At 38.7% G+C, this 20,833-nt stretch overlaps 2 protein-coding genes across 2 annotated transcripts in view; one reads left to right on the forward strand and one right to left on the reverse strand.

Annotated features, from left to right (window-relative positions):
• Window positions 1–20,833, reverse strand: part of LOC126591269 (uncharacterized) — an 88,454-nt gene that overhangs the window by 43,594 nt on the left and 24,027 nt on the right. Inside the window, exons 13-16 of the mRNA XM_050256911.1 lie at window positions 2,871–2,930; window positions 2,639–2,735; window positions 2,381–2,462; window positions 1,980–2,009 (exon numbers count right to left, since the gene is read on the reverse strand). The gene's annotated coding sequence lies outside the window, so the exon portion shown is untranslated. The remainder of the gene's footprint in view (window positions 1–1,979; window positions 2,010–2,380; window positions 2,463–2,638; window positions 2,736–2,870; window positions 2,931–20,833) is intronic.
• Window positions 1–20,833, forward strand: part of LOC126591275 (uncharacterized WD repeat-containing protein C2A9.03-like) — a 101,194-nt gene that overhangs the window by 32,728 nt on the left and 47,633 nt on the right. The gene's annotated exons all lie outside the window — the stretch shown is intronic.

Consider the following 20,833-nt stretch of genomic DNA (forward strand, 5'->3'; position numbering starts at 1 on the left):
CAGAAAAGCCCAAAGGGCTTGGGTTTTGGTGGGTCGCCGGACCCAAGGATGAAGAAGGCCGGAATTCGGCCGGAAATTCACACCTACTTTAAACGGCCATAACTTTGTCACTACTCAACGAAATCAAGCGAGACAAAAATGAAAGTTGTAGCCCTGGAAGAGACGAAGAGAATGATACCTCACACGACATCTAACTCGCCGTGGTTTGGCCATAAAATGCCTCGAAAGCCGTTGGACTCGTCGGAAACTGGGTAAGATTCAAATGAGTATAACTTCTTCAATACTCAATGAAATTGGGTGAAACAAAAAGGAAAGTTGTAGTACTCAGGGAGATGAAGAGATTGATACCTTACACGCCGGCTAACGCATCGTGGTTTGGCCGGAAATGGCCTCGAAAGGGGCGGTGCTCGCTGGAGCTCGTGTACGGGGCTTCGTGGTTCAACTTCCAAGATACCAAAACTATGGTTGAGTTCGTAGAGACGAGATAAAGATGATGGTGATGTCGAAATTGTGATTTGATGATGATTTAGGATATGGGTTAGGGGTGTGGCACGGTGAAGAAGAAGAAGAGAGATAGAGAAAGTGAGGGAAAGTGACGGGAAAGAGATGGAAGAAAAAGAGTGAAAGAAGAGGGGGTCCGGGTAAAGGAAACAAAAATCAAAGGGTGGGCCCCTTGGGCTCACCAATTAAGAATTAAAAACCATTTTTAAATAAAATGGGGGTGAGGTGTTACAACAATGAAGTGACATGTGTTTGCTTTCGGTGGAAATATCACATGGTGTGGGTTGCATGAAAGTTGCAGACAAGTGCTGCAAAGTAAATGCAAAAGTTTGGTGGACATCATCATGAGTAAAGACATAATGATGATGCTTGCTTTTGCTTTAATGATGATGTTTGTTTTTTGCTTTAATGATGATGCAAGACACAATGATGATGGCTATGATGGCTTGGCCTTATATTGAGAAGGCTTGACGAGTTGGGTGATAGAGCATTCGGCACTCTCCTGAGAAAGCTTCAGAGAGCATCCAAAGGGGGAGAGCATTCGGCTCTCCCATGGGAAAGCATGGGCACGGGTGAGAGAAAATCAAGATAGCTAGAGTGAAAAGTATTATAGTGAAAGAACTCTTGGGGTAGAGTGAGGCTTTTGGGAAAATTCTATGAGTGGGTGTACAAGGGATTAGGGATTGGGTTATGTCGATTTAACTCATATGTACTTGTACTGTTATTCTCATAGTGAAGAGCAATATCTCTCCGAGGACGTAGGCAGGATTTTTGCCGAACCTCGTAAATTTCTCAGTGTCTTTATTTCTTGTATTTTATTCTGTTCAACTGTGAGTGTGATTTGGTGAGGTTGTAATCTGAATCTTGTTTCCGCACTAATGAACGGGCCAAGGCACAGCACGGGGAAGGTGCTCAGCTGCATTATTAATTACCAGGCAAATTATAGCAAACAAAATGTGAAACTCTGCAGTAAAACTTAATCCACAAGTCACTTGGAGAAAGCCCGATATCTGATATTTTGTTCTAGAAGTGTATGGATGACTTGCAATATGAAAGTTGCAAAGGAAGGGTTATATATAGTCCAAGAAATCAATATGTTCTTCAAATAAGTGTTTTTTTAAAGATGTTTTCCAATGTCAATATATGAAATGTTGTATGTTCGAGTCGCAAGTCATAACACTTCGATACAGATAGTGGCAGAGCTTACATTGCTGATGATCTTGGCCCCAAACCATGCTGTATCTGCACCATATGGAGGGGGAACGACCGTTATTCCATTAGACACAGATGGAGGGAGAAGTCCGTGTAATTCCCTCCCTAGCCTTCCTGAAAAAAAAAATATATATATATATATATATTGACAGAGAAAGATAAACTTTGTAGGCGCAGAAGATTAGTAAAATTGATATTGTTCTGCTGCAATAGCTCCCTAAGGAACCCTGTAAGCTTCAGTGCTCCCAATCCCATAACCTCCATACCCACCTTGCGCATAACTTTACCATTTAAAACTGTAAACACAATAGTACACTTAAGTAAAAAAATTCAACAGTCCAAGCAACCACAAATGAAGAAAATAAAGCATCACCAGAAATAAGGATATAAATATTTACTGGAACTGAAAAGTACAGCGGAAGAATTTTTCTAGATAATATCTAAAGAAAAAGGTAAAAAATCGTGCATACAACTACAAGTCACACAATGCCAGAATGCCAACAAAAATGAGATTTAACTCGACATTTGAGTAATAGTGAAGAAAAAAAGTTACACACAATTGTAAAAGAGTGCACATTCCCTACGAAAGCATCAACCGCTGTATGACCAGAGATCCTTTCAGTAGTCAATAAAAATCACTAGGAAGACGAAATGTAAAATAGCTTACTTGGAACAATAGAAGTGACCTGGAAACCAATGTTTACAACAATCCCTGAGGTTCTTCTTGCTGCATACAAAGCTAAAGTTGCCTACAGTTTCAAGACGATGAATACTGGACCGAGACTCAATTAACCCATTTATACACTGAGAGATGCAGTTCCAGATGACATGACAACTTTGCATATTTGCAACGCATTAGGTCCCTTCATCCCTATGGTTTATGGGCAACATATATATTATATGGAGGGGTAGGGGAACAGTTTACCTGATTAATGGCACAGACAGCAGGGACATTCATGTCAAAGAGTACTTTTATATGGCTTCTTTGAGCTGCCGGTGCGATGCTTTAGCAGATTCGGTATCTAGAATAAAAATATGGAAAAAAATTAGCACAAAAGGTGGATGAGGATAATACGTTGTGAAGGATAACATGACAAAGAGAATTGATGCAATGCAATGCAACCAATCTAAGCTATAACTCTAGGGTAGCAGCTCACCATATAAGGCAGATTGGTACAGACAAGACCACGGGCTACGAAGATGGTTTCACCTGCATCCTAAGAAGAAACACAATCACATATCAGCTATACCTGCTATCAAAGATTCGAAGGCATCAATGTAAACCAGAATGTCACATGATAATGAAGGTAGTGCAGTTTCGTCTATACTTTTAAACTGAAATTTTAGCGAAAGGATCTTAACTGTGCTCACTTGTATTTACGTCATTGAACATGCAGATTGAATAAAGAAATCTATCTAATTAACTGAGAGAAAGAGGATTGCATAAAAAAGAACACCTAAAAGCTTCTTCAACTATGAAGTCGCTTGACTAATACATCGTAGTAATGAAAACTAAAATGTAGAAGGGCACACCTGCTATAAATAGGCACACAAAAAAATGGTGGAGTATCGAATACATTGGCGACTCAACATACCAAATTCCTGCAAGTCAGATCACTTCAAAACGTTGTGCTGATAGACATGGCAAGAAAACCCCGAAGTATGGAATCAAAGCGACAGATAGATTGAAACAATCTAACAATCATGTGGAATGGAAGTTATATGCATAAGAACTTCTTTACTGTGAGCTGAAATAAACATCTCACCAAAAAGATTGCTGACCGGCCTGATGGACATGCGTATTTGCTGCAGCCAAACTTGCAATAGCCAGAGCCCCCTTCCTAAGAAATGTAAAGACAAAATGAGGGAACGGAACTGAAAGGTTTTCTAACAAAATAAAAATAAAAATCAGAACTGTACTCATATTATTACGGATGGTAGATAATGGTGATACTAAAACATTGAAGAACTATTGTTAGCCTTCTTAAACATAAATATTGTTATCGCATAAGGAGGCTAGAGACACTCACCGTCGATGATAACAGAACCAAGAACTTGAACTCGTTGACCATAAATACCCATGTAGGACAACTGGGGACTCTCACCCGAGAATGTTCTTCAACAAATACAATATTCGAATAAGCTCGGCCATAAAACTCCAACCACAATTCAATGAACAAGCACCAAGCAGCATATACATTATTTCAACATCAAAGAACACATTACCAAAACAATAGCGTAACGTTTTCTCCAAGATACAAACACTCAATTTCAATTATAACAACGAAAAACTACAACCAATTAAAACCCCATTCACAATTCTGACATTCTTTGTCACACCCCGATCCCGACATACGTCCCGGATCGACACGCAATGTCACCAAATACTCATATATCTAACATACCCATCTCTGGGATATGAATAAAGCACCACTCAAGGTCCAAATTGCATAGTAATTTTTGTATACTTTATGGTTGCATTTAACCTCTTCGTTAGACTGCCTACATACCCTCAATAGGGATCAAGCCATTCGTAGTTCAACTTCGCTATAACTCGACAGATAACACAGTCTGTTCAAGCCAAAATGCATAACATTCCTCAATCAATCGATTCAAACTACATAACAACCCGCATGACAATCAAGGTTTCTATTTCATCCATCATATAAATCATTATATTTCAACATAAAATCGCTATTCATATCATGTAATATGCCAAAGAATCAATAAAGCACAATAGTATCCTCTAGTCACAATGATCACTGATCTAATCATATTAATAACAATCATAATCAACATCCTTCCACAATCATCTCAAGTAACTCATTCCATGATATCAAGGAGGCATGATATTAACATTTAATTATGTTAATCAGTCAATCAGATCACACCTCAATGCACAAAATTAATAAAGGACTTCTATATAATTCCATGCCTGGATTTCAAGTAATAACTTGATAATTCTAATTTATATTTACAAGATCTATTGTGGGTAATTCCCATTCACTCGAATCCAGGGTACAAGTCTAACTTATGGAAATGAGCAAGAATAGGGATTCCGGACCACTCAACAGAATCCAAATCAGGATACGATTCCGGACCACTCAACGAAATCCAACCACATCGGGTTCCAGATCACTTAATTGAACCAAAATTATCAGTTTCTCGCATGTAAAATTGGTGTCATCGATCACAATCTATAAACATCAAGTATAGAATCATGCTTTATGAAATCATAATTAAGTCACTGACAACTTCGAAGGAGTCACCCAGATATCCAACGACTTTTCTAATTCAAAGCACAAGATTCTCAAAATCCATCATTCATATGTACATTAAAAACTAGGGCTAGAGGGACGCAGTTCTGCCAAAGCCTACATCTTTGAAGCTATCTCAATCCAAACTCAATGAAACCCGAGGTGGATATGATCACGGACCATCACTCAACGGAATCGCGGAGTATGAGGGATTCTGGACCATCTCTCAACGGAATTCGAGTGGATACGATTCCGAACCATCACTCAACGGAATCGCGGAGTAAGAGGGATTCCGGACCATCTCTGAATGGAAATCCGAGTGGATACGATTCCGGACCATCACTCAACGGAATCGCGGAGTAGGAGGGATTCCAGACCATCTCTCAACGAAAATTCGAATGGATACGATTCCGGACCATCACTCAACGGAATTGCGGAAGGCCAACAACCATATATACAACGGCTCAAAGAAATGAGACAAGCACAAGTTACTTAATTTACAAAAGCTCAACCAAGGAAAATAAGGCACAAATAGTAAATTTAGAACGAATCAACGAATGGGGAGATGAAACCATATCGAAGCAACAAATCTCCATCACTACGGGTTAACGGTCTACCACTAGTCCTCACATTTCATCACAACATGCCAAGTGATCACTCATATATTTCATGCATTTATACCATCCATTTCTAAAGTCTTTGTGATGTTTTGTGTTAAAATTGTGGCATTTTACCTTACCTTGTGTTAATGTGCAGTTAATTTTGTTTTAGGATCAATTTCAAGCAAAATGGAATAAAGGAAATAGAAAAAATAAATAAAAGAATTAAAGGTGGAGCACGTGGAACACTAGGAAGTGGAGCACTAAGTGTGAATTGAAATGGCTGCCTTTTGACAAAGGCAGGGAGAGCACGTACAGAAAAGAATAGAAAAGAGAGGAGTGCGCAGGCCAAAGGTGAAAGTGGACAGACCAGCAAAAGGAAGTGGAGTGGATGGCATAAAGAAATAAAATAAGAAAAGGCAGTGAGAAGTGGGACACGGACAGAGAGGAGAACTGAAGAATAAAAGAGAGGACACGGCATAAAGAAGTACAGAGAGGATGGCACGCGGGACAGAAAGAATAAAAGAAAAGAAAGCAGGGAGAGTGGACTGACAGAAGGATAGCACAGCAGCAAGGAAAAAGGGGAAATAATACACGGCAAAGAAATGCGGGACAGGAGAAAATAAAAGAAAGAATATAAAACAGAATGGAGAGAGAGGTCAGAGTCACGGAAAGAAGAGAACAGGGGAGAAACGAAGGAGGGCAGAGGCGAGAAAAAAGAAAATGAACTGAGCAGAAATAGAAGAAGGAAGGCACGGGCAGAAACAGACGGCAACAGAAGGAGAAAAGAAGAGGCTTCACTCAATTTTTCTTGGTTTTATCTTCTCAAACCCATGTTTTACTTTTGGTTTAATGTGATAATAATGTGTAACTAATTTTTAGTAGTTAGGGGCTGTTTTGAAGCCCCGAATATGATTGTAAGTTTGTTGTGATATTTTGTTTGAATGACTTTTATGAAAGGATGAAAATTGTTTCACTACTTATGTCATTGATAAATTCTTTATGTGTTTCTATGGATGCATACATAGTGAGCATATCTAGGGTTTTAATGCTATGAATATATGTATGTTTGCCCTTGTTGAATGAGGACCTACATATGTTCTAGAGTAACACTTGTTAATTGTGGTTAACATGTGAACCGATTTCTAGGATAAGTAAGACAACGCCAGTACTTACCATGCCTTGTGATGACTCAAACTCTTTTTATTCTTAATGATTTCTACTTGTTAAATCTATGAACACACCATTCTAGATTGCATGTAGGGACTAAGTTAAGTTGAAAATGCCATTCTCTTAACATACTACGTAAGAAAGAGTAATAGGTTGAGTTCTAACAGTGAGCCAACTTGAGCATCTTCATCCGGAAATAAAAGAAATTTGAGTGAAACATAACATGTTTTCATGATTATTTGGTGGTGGATAACAATTCCCCTAACTCGTTTTTTCTCAAACTTGTGATCTACTCAAAATCTGTTTATGTACTGTTTTTGTACGATTTAATTTAAATAGCAAATCAACTCCAAAAATCCCAAAAATTTGTGAGACTGTCGTACTGTGTGTCTAGTATTTTCATATAAAATTTCGTTGCATTTGGATAAGTGTAAGTTAGTCTAATAATCATTGTTCGGTGGCTGGTCAGTGGAGACAGCCACCCTGTTTTTGTGACATTTTAAGTATTTGGATAAAACAATCTTCTGCGGGAAAGACCCTTATTTTCATATGCTACAATTGACAAATCTTAGTGTTAATAAGGAAAATTAATAGGATTATTGTGTGCTACTTTGTGGTGCGTTATAAATACTACCAAATTTTTGGCGCCGTGTCGTCGGGGATTGTTATTTCTGATTGCTTATATTTTATTTTTATTATTTTTATTTTTATTATTTTCTATTTCTTGTCTATTTAGTGTTTTTGGTTTTGTTTTTATTTCAGGTACTTTTTGTAGTACATGCATACTCAAAAGTCTAAGAGCATTGATCTAGCTTCCTACGATCCAGAGATTGAACGAACATTTCGAAAGCTTCAGAGAAAAATCAAGCAAAAGTGTGCATCGGTGTCTTTACCACCATCTTCTCCACCACATTTAAGTTCGGAAGAGGAAGGAACCACAAGAAGGCATGGCTGATAATCGTACATTGAGGGAGTTGGCAATGCCAAATACGGATCAACAACCATTGTGCATCACATATCCGAATGCAGGAGAAGGATTTGAGCTTAAGTCCGGCATGATTCACTACTTGCCTAAGTTCCATGGCTTCTTAACAGAGGATGCCAACAAGCATCTCATGGAGTTTCACGTGGTATGCTCAGGAATGAGACCAGCAAATGTGGATGAGGAGCAAGTCAAGTTGAGGGCGTTCCCATTTACATTAGAAGCCAAGGCAAAGGAGTGACTTTACAATTTACCTCCGGGATCAATGAACACATGGAACCAGGTGAAGCAAGCATTCTTGGAGCAATATTTTCCGGCCACCAAAGCTGCAAGCATAAGGAAAGACATATGTGCAATCCGACAACAACATGGAGAGCCCTTTGGAGATTACTATGAGCGATTCACACATTTGATTGCATCTTGTCCTAATCATCAAATTTCAGAGCATCTTTTAATACAGTATTTTTATGAAGGATTATGTGGTACTGATCGTATAATGCTTGATGCAGCAAGTGGAGGAGCATTCATGGACAAGACACCAATAAATGCTAAGGCATTATTAAAGAACATAGCTGGCAACACACGACAATTTGGAGGGAGAGATGAGCTACCTTTTAAGAAAGTTAACGAGGTAAGTGCTAATTCTAGTATTGAATTACAATTAGCTAACTTGACTAATCTTGTGCAACAGGTTATTATAGCTCCAAAACAGGTGTGTGGTGTATGTTCAATGATGGGACATGCCACAGACATGTGCCCTTCGTTGATGGATCAAGGTGGTCTTGAGCAAGCTAATGCATTAGGAGGATTTCAAGGGCAACAAAGGCAAAAGTATGATCCCTGTTCCAACAACTATAATGCAGGATGGCGCGATCATCCACACTTAAAGTGGAACAATCAAGACAACGGACAACAATCTATTCCCAACAACTATAACCGTCCGCCTGGCTTCTTTCAAGCAAAACCACAGGCACCATTTCAGCCTCAACAACAACAAGCTCCAAGTAAGTCTCTTGAGGATTTAATTGCTTCTTTAGCTAACTCTACTCAATCTCATCAACAGAAAACAAACAAAGGAATTGAAAACCTTGAGCGCCAAATGAGTCAGTTAGCAAGTTTAATGGGGCAACAACACCAACCAGGAAGGTTGCCTAGCCAAACCGTGGTGAATCCAAATGCGGAGCAGATGAATGTTGTGACTTTAAGGAGTGGAAAAGAAGTTTTTGAGCAAGATGAGGCTTCAACAGAAACTGAAAAGTCTCATAAAGATACAGAATTGAACAAAAAAGATTCTGATAAGGTAAGTAAAGAAGTTCAAAATTCATTTAACTCATGTGTCCCTATTCTTTTTCCTCGTAGGTTTATGAAGTCTAAGAAAGAGCAAACTGATAAAGAAATCTTGGATACTTTCCGGAAAGTCCAAGTGAACTTACCTCTTTTAGATGCCATAAAACAAGTGCCCAAGTATGCAAAATTCCTTAAAGAGCTTTGTACGAACAAGAGGAGATTCAATGATCAAGAAACTGTGGCATTAAGCGAGGAAGTATCAGCCGTTTTGCAGAGAAAGCTGCCACCGAAGTTGGAAGATGCCGGTAGCTTTACCATTCCATGTGTAATTGGAGGCAAAGAGTTTGGGAGAGCATTGTGTGATTTGGGGGCATCCATCAATCTGATGCCATATTCAGTGTATGAGTCATTGAACCTTGGAGACTTGAAGGAAACAAAGGTAGTAATCCAGTTGGCAGATCGTTCAAATAGATATCCTAAATGCCTATTGGAGGATGTACTTGTGCAAGTGAATGAGCTCATTTTTCTCGCTGACTTTTTTGTTCTTGAGATGGAACATGATCCTATGCCTACTGCACTTCCTCTTATATTGGGAAGACCATTCCTTAGAACAGCACGGACGAAGATTGATGTCTACGATGGTACCTTAACCATGGAAATTGAGGGGGAAAGTGTCAAGTTCAGAATCTTTAATGCTATGAGGTATCCTAGTGAATTAGAATCTTGTTTGTCTATTGATGTGTTTGACTATTTTGTGCAGGATTGTTTTAATGAAGGTGTGGGACAAGATAATTTAGAGAAGGCATTAGTGCATAGCATTACACATGGAAATTTTAATTATTCAGAGCACATTGAAGAAGAATTAATCCAAACAGTGGCCTCTCTTGAGTCTCTTTCACCAATTCGTGGTAAGTGTTCTTCCTATTTTATTTTTCTTCCTAATTCTAACGAAAAAAACTCTTCCTTCTGTGATTCAGGCACCTAAATTGGAGCTTAAACCGATTCCTGAACATTTGAAGTATGCATTTTTGGGAGAGGATGAAACATTACCGGTCATCATATCGTCACAACTCACAGCAGAAGAGGGGGAGAAACTGATCTGGGTACTGAAGGATCACAAAACTGCCATAGCTTGGAGCATTGCAGATATCAAAGGTATAAATCCAGCTACATGTATGCATAGGATTCTGCTGGAAGAAGGTGCAAAACCAACTAGGGAAGCTCAACGCCGTTTAAACCCACTCATGATGGAAGTCGTAAAAAAAGAGGTTATCAAACTTCTTGATGTTGGTATCATATATCTTATTTCAGATAGCAAGTGGGTAAGCCCTATTCAAGTAGTCCCTAAAAGATCTGGAGTCACAGTTGTTAAGAATGAAGCTAATGAGCTAATGCCTACACGTGTGCAAAATAGTTGGAGAGTATGTACAGACTATCGAAAAATAAATAGCACCACACGCAAGGATCACTTTCCAGTCCCATTCATTGATCAAATATTAGAAAGGCTAGCTGGTCATTCTCATTATTGTTTTCTTGATGGCTATTCTGGGTATAATCAAATTGCAGTTGCTCCGGAGGATTAAGAAAAGACGACTTTCACATGTCTATTTGGCACATTTGCATACAGGAGGATGCCGTTTGGACTGTGCAACGCCCCTGCCACATTTCAGAGGTGTATGGTAAGTATCTTTTCTGATATGATTGAGAAAATAATTGAAGTGTTCATGGATGATTTTTCAGTTTATGGTGATTCTTTTGATACATGTCTACATAATCTGTCCCTAGTTTTAAAACGTTGTCAAGAAACTAATCTAGTGTTAAATTGGGGAAAATGTCATTTCCTGGTTTCACATGGATTAGTTCTAGGGCATATCATATCTGAAAAGGGAATTGAAGTGGATAAATCTAAAGTAGAACTTGTTAGTTCTTTACCCATCCCTACTACTGTCAGGGAGGTTCGTTCTTTTCTTGGACATGCAGGTTTCTACCGTAGGTTTATGAAGGAATTCTCAATGATTTCTAGACCCTTGTGTCGTTTACTTCAAAAGGATGTAACATTTGATATGAATGAAGAGTTTGTGGTAGCATTCAATAAGCTTAAGGAGTTGTTATCCACTGCGCCTGTAATCATGCCACCAGATTGGAGTTTACCTTTTGAGTTAATGTGCGATGCTTCAGACTATGTTGTTGGTGCAGTTCTAGGGCAGCGTGTCAACAAAGTGCCACATGTTATCTATTATGCATCTCGAACACTCAATGATGCACAGTTGAATTATTCAACAACAGAGAATGAGCTTCTAGCTGTTGTATTTGCTTTAGAAAAATTTAGATATTATCTGATTGGGACTAAAGTTATTGTGTTTTCTGACCATGCAGCTTTGAAGTATCTACTCACAAAAAAAGAAGCAAAACCACGACTCATTCGATGGATACTTCTGCTTCAAGAGTTTGACTTGGAGATCAAAGATAAGAAAGGGAGTGAGAATGTTGTAGCAGATCATCTTAGCTGACTTGTGCATTCAAACACAGAGGAAGATCTCATCCCTTTACGTGAAAGTTTTCCGGATGAGCAACTGTTTTCATTAAAGATTACTGACCCTTGGTATACAGATATTATCAATTATAAGGTCATCAAAAAGATTCCGGATGATTTTACACGTGCTCAAAAAGATAAGCTTGTCAAAACCGCCAAATACTACGAGTGGGATGATCCTTATTTGTGGAAATATTGCACTGATCAATCGATTAGAATGTGTGTCCCCGAATCCGAGTTTAAATCTATTCTAACTTTTTGTCATTCTTATGCATGTGGTGGCCATTTTGGAGCAAAGATGACAGCCCTGAAGGTGTTAGAGAGTGGTTTTTATTGGCCTAGTTTGTTTAAGGATGCGTATGAGTTTTGTGCAACATGTGATCGTTGTCAACGAATAGGTAACTTGGGCCCAAGAAATCAAATGCCACAAACCCCTATTTTGGTTGTTGAGATCTTTGATGTGTGGGGCATTGATTTCATGGGACCTTTTCCATCTTCTAATGGTTTTCTTTACATTTTATTGGCTGTGGATTATGTTTCTAAATGGGTGGAAGCAAAAGCCACCAAAACTAATGATTCAAAAGTTGTTTCAGATTTTATTAAGAGTAACATCTTTGCAAGATTTGGAATACCTAGAGCAATCATTAGCGATGGAGGGAGTCATTTTTGCAATCGAACATTTGAAGCGTTGCTTAGGAAGTACAATGTCACACATAAGGTGTCTACACCTTATCATCCGCAAGCTAGCGGTCAAGCAGAAGTATCAAATCGTGAGGTGAAGCAAATTTTGGAGAAAACTGTGAGTCCTAGTAGGAAGGATTGGAGCATGCGCTTGAACGATGCATTATGGGCTTATAGGACTGCCTATAAGACTCCTATTGGAATGTCCCCATTTCGGTTAATTTATGGGAAACCATGTCGTCTTCGAGTAGAGTTAGAGCACAAAGCTTATTGGGCGATCAAAGCCTACAACATGGACATGAGTGTTGCCGGAAAGCAAAGGAAGCTTCAATTAAATGAGTTAGACGAAATCCGGAATGATGCATACGAGTCTAGTCGAATATACAAGGAGAAATCAAAGGCATTTCATGACAAGATGATCTTAAGGAAGAGCTTTGTCATTGGACAGAAAGTTCTTCTATTTAATTCTCGCCTTCGGTTATTTCCAGTTAAGCTTTGTTCTCGATGGGTTGGTCCATTTGTTATAACAAATATTTTTCCTCATGGTGCAGTGGAAATCCAAAGTGCAAAGACCGGATACATGTTCAAAGTGAATGGGCATAGACTCAAGCCCTATTACGAGTCTTTTGCGGAGCATGATGTGGAGGTTGTACCTCTCCAAGAACCAGTTCCCTTTGGATGATTACTCTTGGCATCGTCTGGCTGTAGACGTAAAAGCAAGCGCTTATTGGGAGGCAACCCAATATTTCTATTCATTGCCTTTTTCTGTCATTTTCAATTTTCTTGCGTGCTAAACTGAATTATTTCTTTTCTTTGTATTTAGGTTATGTCTACCCTTGGAGTTGATTGCAGAATTAAAGTTTATGTCTAGCTCTAGACAGTAACTAAAGCGCTTCTTGGAAGGCAACCCAAGCTTTCTATCTTTCATCTTTATTTTGAATAATTTTAAATGTTCTTGTTCTGTTTTTCTCTTGTTTTCTGGTTTGTGTGCTTAAATCCTACTTTTGTTCCTTTATGCAGGTAATGATTTTGCAATCTCTACCACAACTTCTTGCAAAGTATTTGTACATTCATAAAAACGAAAGGAACATTACGCAGATAAATACAAGAAAGTGCAAACAAGCAGGAATGAGCCTTCATTGGTCAGGTGTGGCCTCAGCATTCGACGGACCTCCAGAAAGACGAAGCGCTAGAGTCTGATTTTCCGGAGCCTCAACACTTGGTGAAGCGCCAGAAGACGAAGGCAGAAGTTGCCTTTGGAGTAACGCCACAAACCTCTGATGATCACTCTGAATCCGTACTTCGGACTCCTACAGCGAATCAAGCTTCCTCTTCATGCTTGTTGAGTAATTAGTTGCGAGCATGTGCAACTCTTTGTTCTCATGCCTAAGCACTCTGACCTCTTGCCGAAGACTAGCCACTTTAGCCATCAACGACTCAACCTGACGAGATCGAGCAAGAAGGCGCTGACCCATGTTTGATACTGAGCCTGCACATCGGACACTGTAGGCCAGAGAGTCCTGAACAGCCAGTTCGTCGGACCGCCTGGAAAGTATCCTAGTGTCTCTAGGAGTGAGCAGATTTCTGGCCACCACCGAAGCGGTTGTATCATTCATCATCATGGAATCCCCAACTGTAAGAGGACCATTTGGGGATATGAAGGACGGCTACCAAATGTTGGTTGGAGAAGACATATCAATATCTTCCCCAACATTCAAGTTAAGGCGACGGTCAGAAGGGCAAGACATATTTGAAGGTGTGAAGAAAAAGAAGAGGTCGAACAAATCAAGTTCTTAGAAGTGCAGGTAGGGAGCTTCCACAGGCGGAAAATTCAAGTGTGCTTTGGAATGTGATGCGTACCTCTCTTTAAAAATCAGCACTCGATGGAGCTTCAGAAATTGAAGAGGCGAGTTCAGAGATCGAAGAGACGTCTGCTTTCTCAAAAGATGGGCTGCTCAGAAATCAAGCGCCGATTCCAGATATCGAAGAAGCGCCAGTCTTTTTCAGCCTCGTCAGCACCTCAGCTTTACGGAAATCACGGGCAGTTTGTCGAAGCGTCGATTCCAACCATCTGCTTTTCCAGACGTGTCAACATCTGTCACATGCAGCGTCAGCTTTGAGGAAATCACGGGCAGTTTGTCGAGGCGTCGATTCCAGATATCGAAGAAGAGCCAGTCTTTTTCAGCCTCATCAGCATCTATCACATGCAAAGTCTGCTTTGCGGAAATTACGGGCCATCTGTCAAAGATCTCTGGTAAAGTGGAAAACACGTGAAGTTTACTGTTCCATCATCTAATGGTTGCCGACAAGAGTAAAAGAACAGTACCGGTTATTAATTCCTATAAATGTCGTCTTTCACCCTTCATAGCAAGGCAGACATACATAATCCTTCTTCATCGCCGAAAATGCATTCCCAATGAAGCCTCTCGAGTTACTCTGTGTTTCTCATCCCTTGGGGTACCTCTGCAAACAAGTCATCAAGAGCAAAAGTATATCATATCATGAAGGTTGAAAGCAAGAGTATCTCATATCATGCTTTCTCCCTGTCCTTTTCCTTGTATTTGTGACAAGGAGAAAGCGAGCAATCAGCCAGCACTCGGTGTCAATCTTCCGATCTAAGAACCGACTGCCTGGAACTCCTTCCTGATTGCTTACCTAGCATTGCTCTCGAGTGCTCATCTTCAACTGCTGATGTACTTCCGAAGAAGATGCCACGTCTGTTTGGAGAACAGATAAGGCAAGTGAAAATGATACCTTGAAGCATGTGGAGACAAGGTGCTACTTCATCTTCAAGATCAAGTCTCCTTTTCCTTGCTAAGAAGTTCCCCAGCCCAGTTCAAGAATAAACCTGTGGAACGATACTTCTTCAAAAGCAAAAGTATCTCATATCATCAGAGTCAAAGGCAAAGATATCTCATGGCATGTTTTTCCTTTACCCTTGCTCTTGCCTGCGAGACAAGGAGAAAGAAAGCAATCGGTCGGTACTTGGACAGATTGAACAAAGAAACAGACCACCACCTCTACCTCGTGCCTACCTGCCGTGCAGAAGAACAAGCAGAGAAGAATGCTGCCTGCAGACTCAATCAATCCGGCAGAAGGAGTCCGAGTTGAAACCAAGAGCTCGAGAAGCTTCAACAACATATGAACGCATCAGTCGCCAAAGAGCACAGCCTTGCCGTACAAGGCCATCAAATCACCACCACCAATCAAGTCTCATTTTCCTTGCTAAGAAGTTCCCTAGGCCAATTCGAGTTCAAAGCTGTGGAAAGTCAACAAGATCATCTCTCCATAACCAGATTTGCGTTCTTAAACTCTACTTTGTCTGGTATTTACTTTGCCATACTTGTCATGTTTATTCGTTGTTTGTTTGTTTGCTTGTTTTTGTGTGAGTTTATGCCTGAAACATTGAGGACAATGTTTGATTTAAGTGTGGGGGGGTAACCAAGTTGTTTTGCATGAAATTCGTGGGAGTTATCACCCATTACTTCTAGTGTTGTTCCTAGCTGTTTTAAGTGTTTTTAAGCTGTTTTGGAGTGTTTTAGTGTGTTTTGACATAAAAATCCGAAAATCTCATAAAAATTTGAAAATTTGTTTTGAAAAAAAAAAATTATTTTTGTTTGTAGCTACTTCTAAATTCAATGATGAGATTTGATCTTAATTTCCTTCTTACTTTCAAGAAGTCTAAGTTCTTTTCGTTGTCTTTGTGTTAACTGTGATTTTCAGAAATCAACTTGAAAATAAATGTGCCTAGTCTTGTCAATGTGAAACTTGAGCATGATTTAGCGTTTCATATGTGAATCATGTGAGATTATGTAAACCTTGTGAGTTTTTGAGCCTATACATGATTGAACCATTATGCATCAATCTCATTCCTTCTTGTGCGTATGATCTCACTGTACATGTATCTCTAGAACTTGCTTTATACTTCTCGATTCATTAATCAATTCATGTAATAACTTGGAAGTGATATAGGCCATCTTTGGATCGTTTGAGCCTTTCGTGCATACCTTATATGCTATGTTTATCCGTAGTAGCCCATTGAGCCTTTAACTAAGCCATTTCTTTGTTAGCCACATCTCTTTACCTTGCTCCAATATTGGAGTTGAGCCCATACACAAAAATCGATTCCTTATTGTTTTGAGAAAGTATTACATGGGTTGTGCTCTTGGGGGTTTCATTTATGTAGAAAGATGGATGAAGCATGTGTATTACAATGAAATGTGAATTTGATGGGTGCTGTAGCTTTGCAGATTTGTTTCTTTCAATTGAAAAAAAAAAACGAAATATATGAAAATTGGAAAGTGTTGATTTGTTGAAAATGTGTCTGCATAGTATAAATTTCCTTTTGAAGTTAAATTTGGGGAGTAACAGGTGCTCGAGATTTTATTAATTTGCTTACAATTTGAGGTGGTGTGATATTGAGGTGTTGGAAATCTACCAAAGTGTACTTTCTCAAATTTTTTTATTTCCATATCCTTTCTTTCATTAGCCTATCACCTTTAGCCCCATTACAACCTTAATAAAGTCATATTGATCCAAGGTATTACTTAAATATTGATAGCGAGTTAGGTGGACAAGCAAGCATATGGCGGCATGTATAATGAAATCACTTGAGTGAAACACATTAACCAAAACTTATGAGTGAATGAGCGTATGTCTTGTGAGAAACTCACATGTTTGCATATGATGATTTAAAGGAGCTTGGAATTGCATTGACATGGCTAGCTCACACATGGCTTTTCAACGTTTTGTTTGAAGGAAATTTGGTTAACTATTGGATGATGTTTTGAGCTCTTGCTTACTTCTTGGCAGTGTATTTCATGATTAGCACTTATCTCTGAAATCGAAGTTGAGAAGTTGGCTACTAAGTTGTTGAATCTAGTCTTAGTTGAGTGGTTTTGTTTTGTGTTTTGTTTTGCTAGAGGACTAGCAAAAATGTAAGTTTGGGGGTATTTGATCACTCATATATTTCATGCATTTATACCATCCATTTCTAAAGTCTTTGTGATGTTTTGTGTTAAAATTGTGGCATTTTACCTTACCTTGTGTTAATGTACAGTTAATTTTGTTTTAGGATCAATTTCAAGCAAAATGGAATAAAGGAAATAGAAAAAACAAATAAAAGAATTAAAGGTGGAGCACGTGGAGCACTAGGAAGTGGAGCACTAAGTGTGAATTGAAATGGCTGCCTTTTGACAAAGGCAGGGAGAGCACGTACAGAAAAGAATAGAAAAGAGAGGAGTGCGCAGGCCAGAGGTGAAAGTGGACAGACCAGCAAAAGGAAGTGGAGTGGATGGCAAAAAGAAATAAAATAAGAGAAGGCAGTGAGAAGTGGGACACGGACAGAGAGGAGAACTGAAGAATAAAAGAGAGGACACGGCATAAAGAAGTACAGAGAGGATGGCACGCGGGACAGAAAGAATAAAAGAAAAGAAAGCAGGGAGAGTGGACTGACAGAAGGATAGCACATCAGCAAGGAAAAAGGGGAAATAATACACGGCAAAGAAATGCGGGACAGGAGAAAATAAAAGAAAGAATATAAAACAGAGTGGAGAGAGAGGTCAGAGTCATGGAAAGAAGAGAACAGGGGAGAAACGAAGGAGGGCAGAGGCGAGAAAAAAGAAAATGAACTGAGCAGAAATAGAAGAAGGAAGGCACGGGCAGAAACAGACGGTAGCAGAAGGAGAAAAGAAGAGGCTTCACTCCATTGTTCTTGGTTTTATCTTCTCAAACCCATGTTTTACTTTTGGTTTAATTTGATAATAATGTGTAACTAATTTTTAGTAGTTAGAGGCTGTTTTGAAGCCCCGAATATGATTGTAAGTTTGTTGTGATATTTTGTTTGAATGACTTTTATGAAAGGATGAAAATTGTTTCACTACTTATGTCATTGATAAATTCTTTATATGTTTCTATGGATGCATACATAGTGAGCATATCTAGGATTTTAATGCTATGAATATATGTATGCCTGCCCTTTGTTGAATGAGGACCTACATATGTTCTAGAGTAGCACTTGTTAATTGTGGTTAACATGTGAACCGATTTCTAGGATAAGTAAGACAACGCCAGTACTTACCATGCCTTGTGATGACTCAAACTCTTTTTATTCTTAATGATTTCTACTTGTTAAATCTATGAACACACCATTCTAGATTGCATGCTAGGGACTAAGTTAAGTTGAAAACGCCCTTCTCTTAACATACAACATAAGAAAGAATAATAGGTTGAGTTCTAACAGTGAGCCAACTTGAGCATCTTCATCCGAAAATAAAAGGAATTTGAGTGAAACATAACATGTTTGCATGATTATTTGGTGGTGGATAACAATTCCCCTAACTCGTTTTTTCTCAAACTTGTGATCTACTCAAAATCTGTTTATGTACTGTTTTTGTACGATTTAATTTAAATAGCAAATAAACTCCAAAAATCCCAAAAATTTGTGAGACTGTCGTACTGTGTGTCTAGTATTTTTCATATAAAATTTCGTTGCATTTGGATAAGTGTAAGTTAGTCTAATAATTATTGTTCGGTGGCTGGTCAGTGGAGACAGCCACCTTGTTTTTGTGACATTTTAAGTATTTGGATAAAACAATCTTCTGCGGGAAAGACCCTTATTTTCATATGCTACAATTGACAAATCTTAGTGTTAATAAGGAAAATTAATAGGATTATTGTGTGCTACTTTGTGGTGTGTTATAAATACTACCACCAAGCAAACCAATCAAACCATATTTCAATATATACATGTCAAATCTCATTTCATAAACTTAAATCAATGGCTAAGCATTAAAAATAACAATTCAATATAAAACATATTTATAAAACCAAGTCATATCCACATAGGATAACAATTACGAAAATAGGGTAATCACCAATATCACATATATTAAAGTCATTCACCTGATGTCCACACTAATGCACTCTAGCATGGAATTCAAGGCATCAAGCTCTATCACCGCCAAAAACAAAGCACAAGTTCACATATAGATTTCTCTTGATAAATTCACATACCCAAAACTCTTATAAGTCTCCTACAACGACATTTAATGAGAATTAAACAGTCGATCAAAAGTATGGTCCATGATCTTACATCACTTGCTTCGTAAGATCCAACCACTAGATTTTCACTAGTAAGTTCCTAAGGTCCAACAATTCATAACTATGGTGCTCACAAAATTGTGCGACGATCCAACGTTCGGATTATCATCAATCACACAAACAAGTGAGGGTCCAATTTGAGCACCACACCAAACAATTGAATTTCGGGAAACCGAGCTAGACATAGGTTCATAGGGTCACTAGAAGGTATTTGGTACTTAGACAATGCTCGTGGACGGTCCCACGCACTGCCACGCATGGTTGTCAAGGTGGAGGGTTTTGAAAACCCAAATTTTCAACATTAGCCAAATGAGCTCAAATTTACGTGGTAGCTAGAACTTAACAAGAGAAACACTTTTCACAACTATGCCGATGACCAATTCTAACCAGAAACCGTCCAAATTTACCGGAGAAAACCGGGTTTCTAGGGTTCTAAACACCCAACTCTAAAACGAATATGAAAGCACAAAACAAGCATACCAACTTGAAGATTATGAAAAGTAGATGAAGTTTCATACCTCACTCGAAGGAAATGATCGCCGGAATCACCGAAAAAATGATAATACCGCCGGAAACCCACGGAACTTTGCTGCCTCGAACTGGAAAAATGGATAAGAAGATAGGAAATCTAACAATACAGAGATGTAGGGCTCGCCAAGAGCTTTCCATGGACACCAAAATCACCCAAAACGGAGATCAGATGAAGGAGATACAAGCGGATCAAGTTTGTGGGTTAAGGGATCCAATTCACCCCCAAAACGGGTTAGAATCAGATCCCTCACCTTCTTCCCCTCTTTTTTTTTTTTTTTTTTTTTCCAGAAATCTCCCATTTTTAAACTCACTTAACCTTTAACCCACATGTAATTCCCACAATCTATAGTTCACAACTTCAAACGTCTGTAACTATACCGTTATAACTCGGACTCGCAAACGGCTTTCGCCTATGCGTTCGTGGGTTCGAGATCTATTTAAAAACACAAGTTAAAACTTCGAAAAGTCAACGAAAGATATTGATTGATTACAAAAATTCAAACCCGATAACTATTCGATTTAATTCCTAAAATTTACGGAATTAAAATTAAGTAATAAAAGGACGAAATCGTGAAATATGAACTTAAATTACGAGATACATAATGAATAATGAAATTTAGGAGACGAGATTTCACATTCTTTATGTTTGACTGCTTGACATTCTTTTATGTTTGAACTGAGCTGCCACCAAATCTTGAACTTTCCCGTCAGAAAAAATACAAAAACAAAACGAAATTTCCAAGTAAACTCTCAATCCCTTAGCACTAATTTGAATTGAAATTATTTATATTTAATTCATAACAAATTGAATCCCAAAGTGAGATTTTTCAGCTGAGTAGATAAAGTTGAAAAAAGAAAAGAATTAAGAAAAATTGAAAATTGAGAAGTGGGAAATGCTTGAAAATGAGCGTACTATAAGTGGGTTTCCGAGAAAACACTGGATCCATAAATACCCTTATTTTATCCTGATGCGTTTGCC

The sequence above is a fragment of the Malus sylvestris genome, chromosome 11 (genome assembly GCF_916048215.2).
Source record: "Malus sylvestris chromosome 11, drMalSylv7.2, whole genome shotgun sequence".
Lineage (NCBI taxonomy): Eukaryota > Viridiplantae > Streptophyta > Magnoliopsida > Rosales > Rosaceae > Malus > Malus sylvestris.